Here is a 5,832-nt window from a genome sequence, read left to right as displayed (position 1 = left end):
CCTGGCTCCTCTTGTCTGGTCATTAATACAGCCTCTACCTTCTGATTCCAATCTATTACCCATGTTTCCTTCTCCATGGTAAGCTATCAGGTCTTTCATATTTAACCAATATTTTTCCAGAGACTCTTCACACTTACCGTGGAGTTCTATATAAAGGTCCTGAGTCTTTCTTTTGTTGCCTCCATAGTTCTAAATTTGCTTTTGCTTTTTCTGCTTATACTTTTATAGATTTGGTTTCTTTAAATGGATTTGTTTTTTTGTGGATTTTGGATCTTTCTCATGATATAAGAGATTGGCTTATCTTATATGAATATTGAGGTTTTTCTTTTCCTAGCTGGTTTCCTATAAGGCAGAAGATGGACTAGATCATGGGGTCAGATGTATCAGGGCATCAGATGCTTCTAGGCTTTTATTTTCTTTCATCTCAGGATGAAACTGACAGGAATTTTCATTTACTAGAACTATGCTGAATTGTTAATGGTGTATTCCTTGACTCTAAGTTCTCTTCCTCCTCCTCTTTTTCTTCTTCTCCTCTTTTCTGTCTTTTGCCTTGAAAGCAGTGTAATCAGAGCAATATGTGGCAGAAACTGCTAGTTTACTCTCAATATTCATTCTTCTTCTCTTCCTTAGTAGAACCCTAGATTTACATTGCCATTTGGAATTACATAGCCATTTGGAATTACATTACATAGCCATTTGGAATTAAGATCACCTTTCAGCAGATCTTCCTGCTTGTTTTGGACGTGTGAGTAAATTTTGGCAAATGAGATACATTTGGCAAATGGAATTACATTACATAGCCATTTGGAATTAAGATCACCTTTCAGCAGATCTTCCTGCTTGTTTTGGACATGTGAGTAAATTTTGGCAAATGAGATATAGGCAGAAGTGTCCTGTACAACTTAAGTAAATGTCCTTTAAGGGAGAGATATATCTTTCTTTGTCTCTTTGATTTGTTGGTTGAAGGGCAGCCATATGGCTGAAGCCTGAGCAGCCATCTTGGATCATGAGAGAAAAGCCATGTGTTGAGGATGGTGGAACAAGAGGAAAAGACCCTGGGTCCCTGAAACTGTGGAGGGTCAAGTCAGCTGTAGATTACTTATCTCTGGACAAAATTTACGTGAGAAAGAAAGAAATTTTTATTTAGTTTAAGCTGCTATTACTTTAATTTTTCTGCCACAGGTAAGCCTAATTCTAATTAATGTTGTATTTGTTATCTAGAAATAGGGTACTGCAAGTGCCAAAACTGAGGTGCTTAATTAATGAGTGCATTGCGTTGCAGATGCCAAGGACACAGGCATTGCAGACTGGAAAGTTTATGACTCTCATTATACAATAGTAAAACATTTGATCAAAAAATATGAAAAAAGTGTTAGTTGCCTTTTACTGGATAGCAAAACATCCTCGAACCTAATGGGTTAAAACAACAAGCATTTTACTACCTATCATGATTTTGTGGGTTGACTGTGGTGGTTTCAACTGGGTGGTTCTTCTGCTGGTCTCACAGGGGTCTTTGATGAGTTGGATGGAGGCTCGTGATGGAATATCCAAGATGTGGGTGGGATGGCTAGAAGGGCTGTGACCTCTCTCTCCATGGGACTTAGCTTAGGTTTCTTTACATGGTAGCTGGATCCCAATTAGGCAAAAGTGAAAGCTGCCAGATCTTCTTAAGGTTTTAAAGGTAGTCACAGGAACAGCCCAGATTTAAAGGGAGGGTACTACATAGTTGCAAATACTAGAAGAGGCGGTTCATTGGGGGTAAGCTTCAGACACTAGCTATCTCACCTTGAAAGACTACTTGAGGTAGCAATGTAGTGTAGTAATGGAGAAAGGTAGGGAAATTTAGTATATTGATATTTTCTGGCTCCTTCTTGATACTTTTAGCAAAATCTTACCAGAGAGAAAGAAATGCAGAAACTCAAACTAGAGCTAGCTGCTCTGTACAGATTTACTAAGATTTACTAAGGGAGGAACACTTTGCTATTACCTATAATCTGGATTGACCAAGAATCCTTTAATTTTGAGTCTTGTAGAGTTTAAAAGGCCAATTTTTTCTGCACTGAAGCACTTAAAAGTGTTAACTGCAAAGTGGCAGCCATAGGAGGACTTAAAGATAAGTGCCCTCTTCAGAACAGCAGTGGACCTGTTGGCAAGAAAGGATAATGCTTTCCCACCCAAGTGTGTTGTTTCAGGGTCTGAAGAGAACCATCATCCAGTTGGGGGAATGACCAATAATGAAAAGATCAGAGTTTTCAGGCTTGAAAACCATGTCTAGATAAGGTCTTTGGCTGTGGTTACTTACATTGGAACTGACTAGAACCAAATAGACTAAAGATTTACTAAATTTTTAAGGAATTGTAGTCTCAAGGAAAACTCAAACCCTGCCTGTAGGAGCCTCTGATTGCTCAACCCTCACAACACTCCTTGGGCCATTGAACCTGCACCAGCAGAAGTGGACTTGGATGACTGATTTTGCAAAAAGGGTATGCTCTCTCATGTTCTTCGTGGATGTGGCTATTCAGCCCGGGGCTTGTATGCTGCTTCTCAGAAATGTGGCCAATCTAGGAATTAAGTGAGGACTACTGATTTACTTATGATTAGCTTAACCAAGTTTTAACAAATGCTTCTTTGTATCAGGTATTACATTAGTGCTGAAGATGAAGTTGTGAAGGAAAGAAGAGGCAGTTGAGAGTCCAGAAGGCCTGGTAGGACCCATACTCACTCAGACTCATCATTCACAGCTCTGTCTTCTCAGCGAGGCCTTTTTTTTTTTTTTTTTTTAAAGATTTTATTTATTTATTAGAGAGAGAGGCAGAGGGAGAAGCAGGCTCCATGCAGGATGCAGGGAGCCCGACGCAGGACTCGATCCCAGGTCTCCAGCATCACGCCCTGGGCTGAAGGTGGCGCTAAGCCACTAAGCCACCAGGGCTGCCCTTAGTGAGGCCTTTTTGAAGGACTCTAGAGATTCCCACATCTGCCCCTTTTGCTGATCTCAGTGATGTGTATCCCAGCTGTACCAGCCTCCTCGGTCAGTCTTGTTGGATTGTTCCGGGTCGTGTCTGTATCTGGGCCTGCCACTGACACTTCCAAGACACTGATTAGGTAGGATGCAGAGGTTAGGACTTATGGTCCTGGTGCCATCAGGGATAATCTTATCCCTGAGACCTGACTGTGCAATGCAGCAGCTTGCAATCTATTGTCCCATGGCCCTTTTACACACACATCCTGCCTCAGCAACCCATCCCACTTCCAAGTGGGAAGAAAGCCTGATGACAACAGCAAGTATTTTTGAGATTACATTTTAGTTTTATGCTTTAGCAGTAGGGTGTGGATACTTTAGATATGAACTCTAACACACTTGTCTTCTTGTCATAAAGAAAGGCATATAAAAAAAAAAAAAAAGGGATCCCTGGGTGGCGCAGCGGTTTGGCGCCTGCCTTTGGCCCAGGGCGCGATCCTGGAGACCCGGGATCGAATCCCACATCAGGCTCCCGGTGCATGGAGCCTGCTTCTCCCTCCGCCTGTGTCTCTGCCTCTCTCTCTCTCTCTCTGTGACTATCATAAATAAATAAAAAATTAAAAAAAAAAAAAAGGCATAAATCCCAACCCTTTACAGATAAGTGTACCTGACCAGGAGGAACTTGTAGACACAGCTTGTATTAGGCAGTTTCTGGTTGTTGTTGTTGTTGTTTTTAAAGACTTATTTATTTATGATAGACAGAGAGAGAGAGAGAGAGAGAGAGGGGCAGAGACCAGGAGGAGAGAGAAGCAGGCTCCATGCGGGGAGCCTGACGTGGGACTCGATCCCAGGACTCCAGGATCACGCTCTGGGCCAAAGGCAGGCGCTAAACTGCTGAGCCACCCAGGGATCCCTAGTTTCTGGTTGTACATGCAGACAACTGACCATAGCTTAAGTGAAAAGTATGTTCTTGCTTTTTGTCCAGGCTCTGTGTGCCTATTGTATTCTCTCCTACCTGCCAGCTCCAGGAGGAAAAAAAATCCCAGAGAAGGATTCTGATTGGTCCAGCTTCATGTCATGTGTCCATCTAGGGCAGGTTCTGTTTCCAAAAAGAAGGGGTAGGAGGAGAAGGCGGGCTGCTAAGAACAATAGCCAATACATTTGAGTTGAGACAGCAAGACTCCTAGGAGTAGAACTTTATTCAGGAAGAAGTCACTTGAATGGCTCCTTTGTTTTGGCAAATGTAGGGTAAATAGATACCAGTGTTCTAGGCAAAGAGTGACATTGGACTCTGGTGTCTTGAAAAAAAATCCCCTTTTCATACCCCTTGATCTGGTCCCAGGGGAGGAAGTGGAAAGATTTGCATTCCAGCCAAAGAACCTCCCAGAAGCACCGAAGTCACATCATTACAACATTCTTGGTTGGTGAAAGTGGCACTAACTGAACTCTGCCTGCAGAAAAAGACACCAAGGTTCCAATTCCCTCACATGAGGTATACCAGAATATGGGTCACTTCTGCCACAGTTCATGGCTGGAGTTAGAGCTCTTTTCTCCATCTCCCCATATAGAAAATACTTATGTGCTTTGACAGGGCAACTGGGTGGCTCAATAGGTTAAGCATCTTACTCTTGATTTCAGCTCAGGTCATGATCTCAGGGTCATGGGATTGAGCCTTACATTGGGTTCCACACTAACTGTGGAGCCTGCTTAAGATTCTTTCTTTCTCTCCCTCCACCCCTCCCTCCCCATCTGCATGTGTGCTCCCTCTCTCTCATATATATATATATTTTTTTTTCTGTGTTTTGAGAACAGTAGCTGAACATGAGAAGGGAATGCAAAGAACTCAGTGTGCCCATCAGGTTCAGAGTGACACCAACAGGAGGGCCTGACCCCCTAAGAGTTCTCTGTGGCCTGGGTAAGGATCTGAATCAGCATGAGTATCACACTAGCAACAGTCAATGGTGCCTTCACAAGCACAGGAAAGAGATGGTGAGAAGTAGATGGATCTTGCATGCATTTTGGAGTTGTTGTTTTTTTTTTTCATTTTGGAGTTTTTATTAGTTTGTTGATGGGCTGTGTGTAGATCTTGAGGGAAAGGAGAATTTAGGAAAGACTCTTTGGTTTCTAACTTGAAGTAGAGGCATTTGCTTATATATGAATTTATATATACATTTCCATATATATGAATTTTATTTAAATATTAAAAACATATATATTGGGGCACCTGGGTGGCTCAATCAGTTAATGGTTTCAGCTCAGGTCTTAGTCTCAGGATCATGAGTTCAAACCCTGAATTGGAGCCTACTTACACACACACGCACACACACACACACATATACATATGTGTGTGTGTCTATATATAGAGAGAGAGGGTGTTTAGCCTTATATATATATAGACACACATATATGTATATACATATATGTATATGCATTTGTTTAAATATGTACAAAATATTTCTAGAGGGCTACATAAGAATTTCCATGGGAGATGTGGTAGATTGCAAAAAGATGATCACAAATCCCTCCCAATTCTTGTGTGCCTGGCCTTTTGCAATGTGACTTTGCTCCTCCTCCCATCAAGATGTGGAGTCTGGGGCAGCCCGGGTGGCTCAGCAGTTTAGCGCCGCCTTCAGCCCAGGGTGTGATCCTGGAGATCCAGGATTGAGTCTCACATCAGGCTCCCTGCACGGATCCTGCTTCTCCCTCTGCCTGTATTTCTCTCTTACTCTCTGTGTCTCTCATGAATAAATAAATAAAATCTTAAAGAAAAAAAAAGATGTGGAGTCTGTTTTTCCCCACTCTCAAATCTATCTGGCCAGGTAACTTGCTTTAACCAATAAAATGCAACTGAAGTGATGTCAGAACTCTGGGCC

The 5,832-nt window shown here is 42.2% G+C and overlaps 1 long non-coding RNA gene across 1 annotated transcript; it reads left to right on the top strand.

Moving 5' to 3' along the window:
- Positions 1 to 703: 703 nt before the first annotated feature.
- Positions 704 to 5,182, top strand: LOC121476227. The gene is made up of 3 exons (XR_005983881.1): positions 704 to 2,483; positions 2,638 to 2,705; positions 4,772 to 5,182. It is a non-coding gene; the product is annotated as an uncharacterized LOC121476227 (long non-coding RNA).
- Positions 5,183 to 5,832: the final 650 nt, after the last annotated feature.

This window comes from Vulpes lagopus, chromosome 15, assembly GCF_018345385.1.
Source record: "Vulpes lagopus strain Blue_001 chromosome 15, ASM1834538v1, whole genome shotgun sequence".
Lineage (NCBI taxonomy): Eukaryota > Metazoa > Chordata > Mammalia > Carnivora > Canidae > Vulpes > Vulpes lagopus.
Note: the sequence above shows the minus strand (reverse complement) of the source record. Positions and strands in the feature narration are given on the sequence as shown.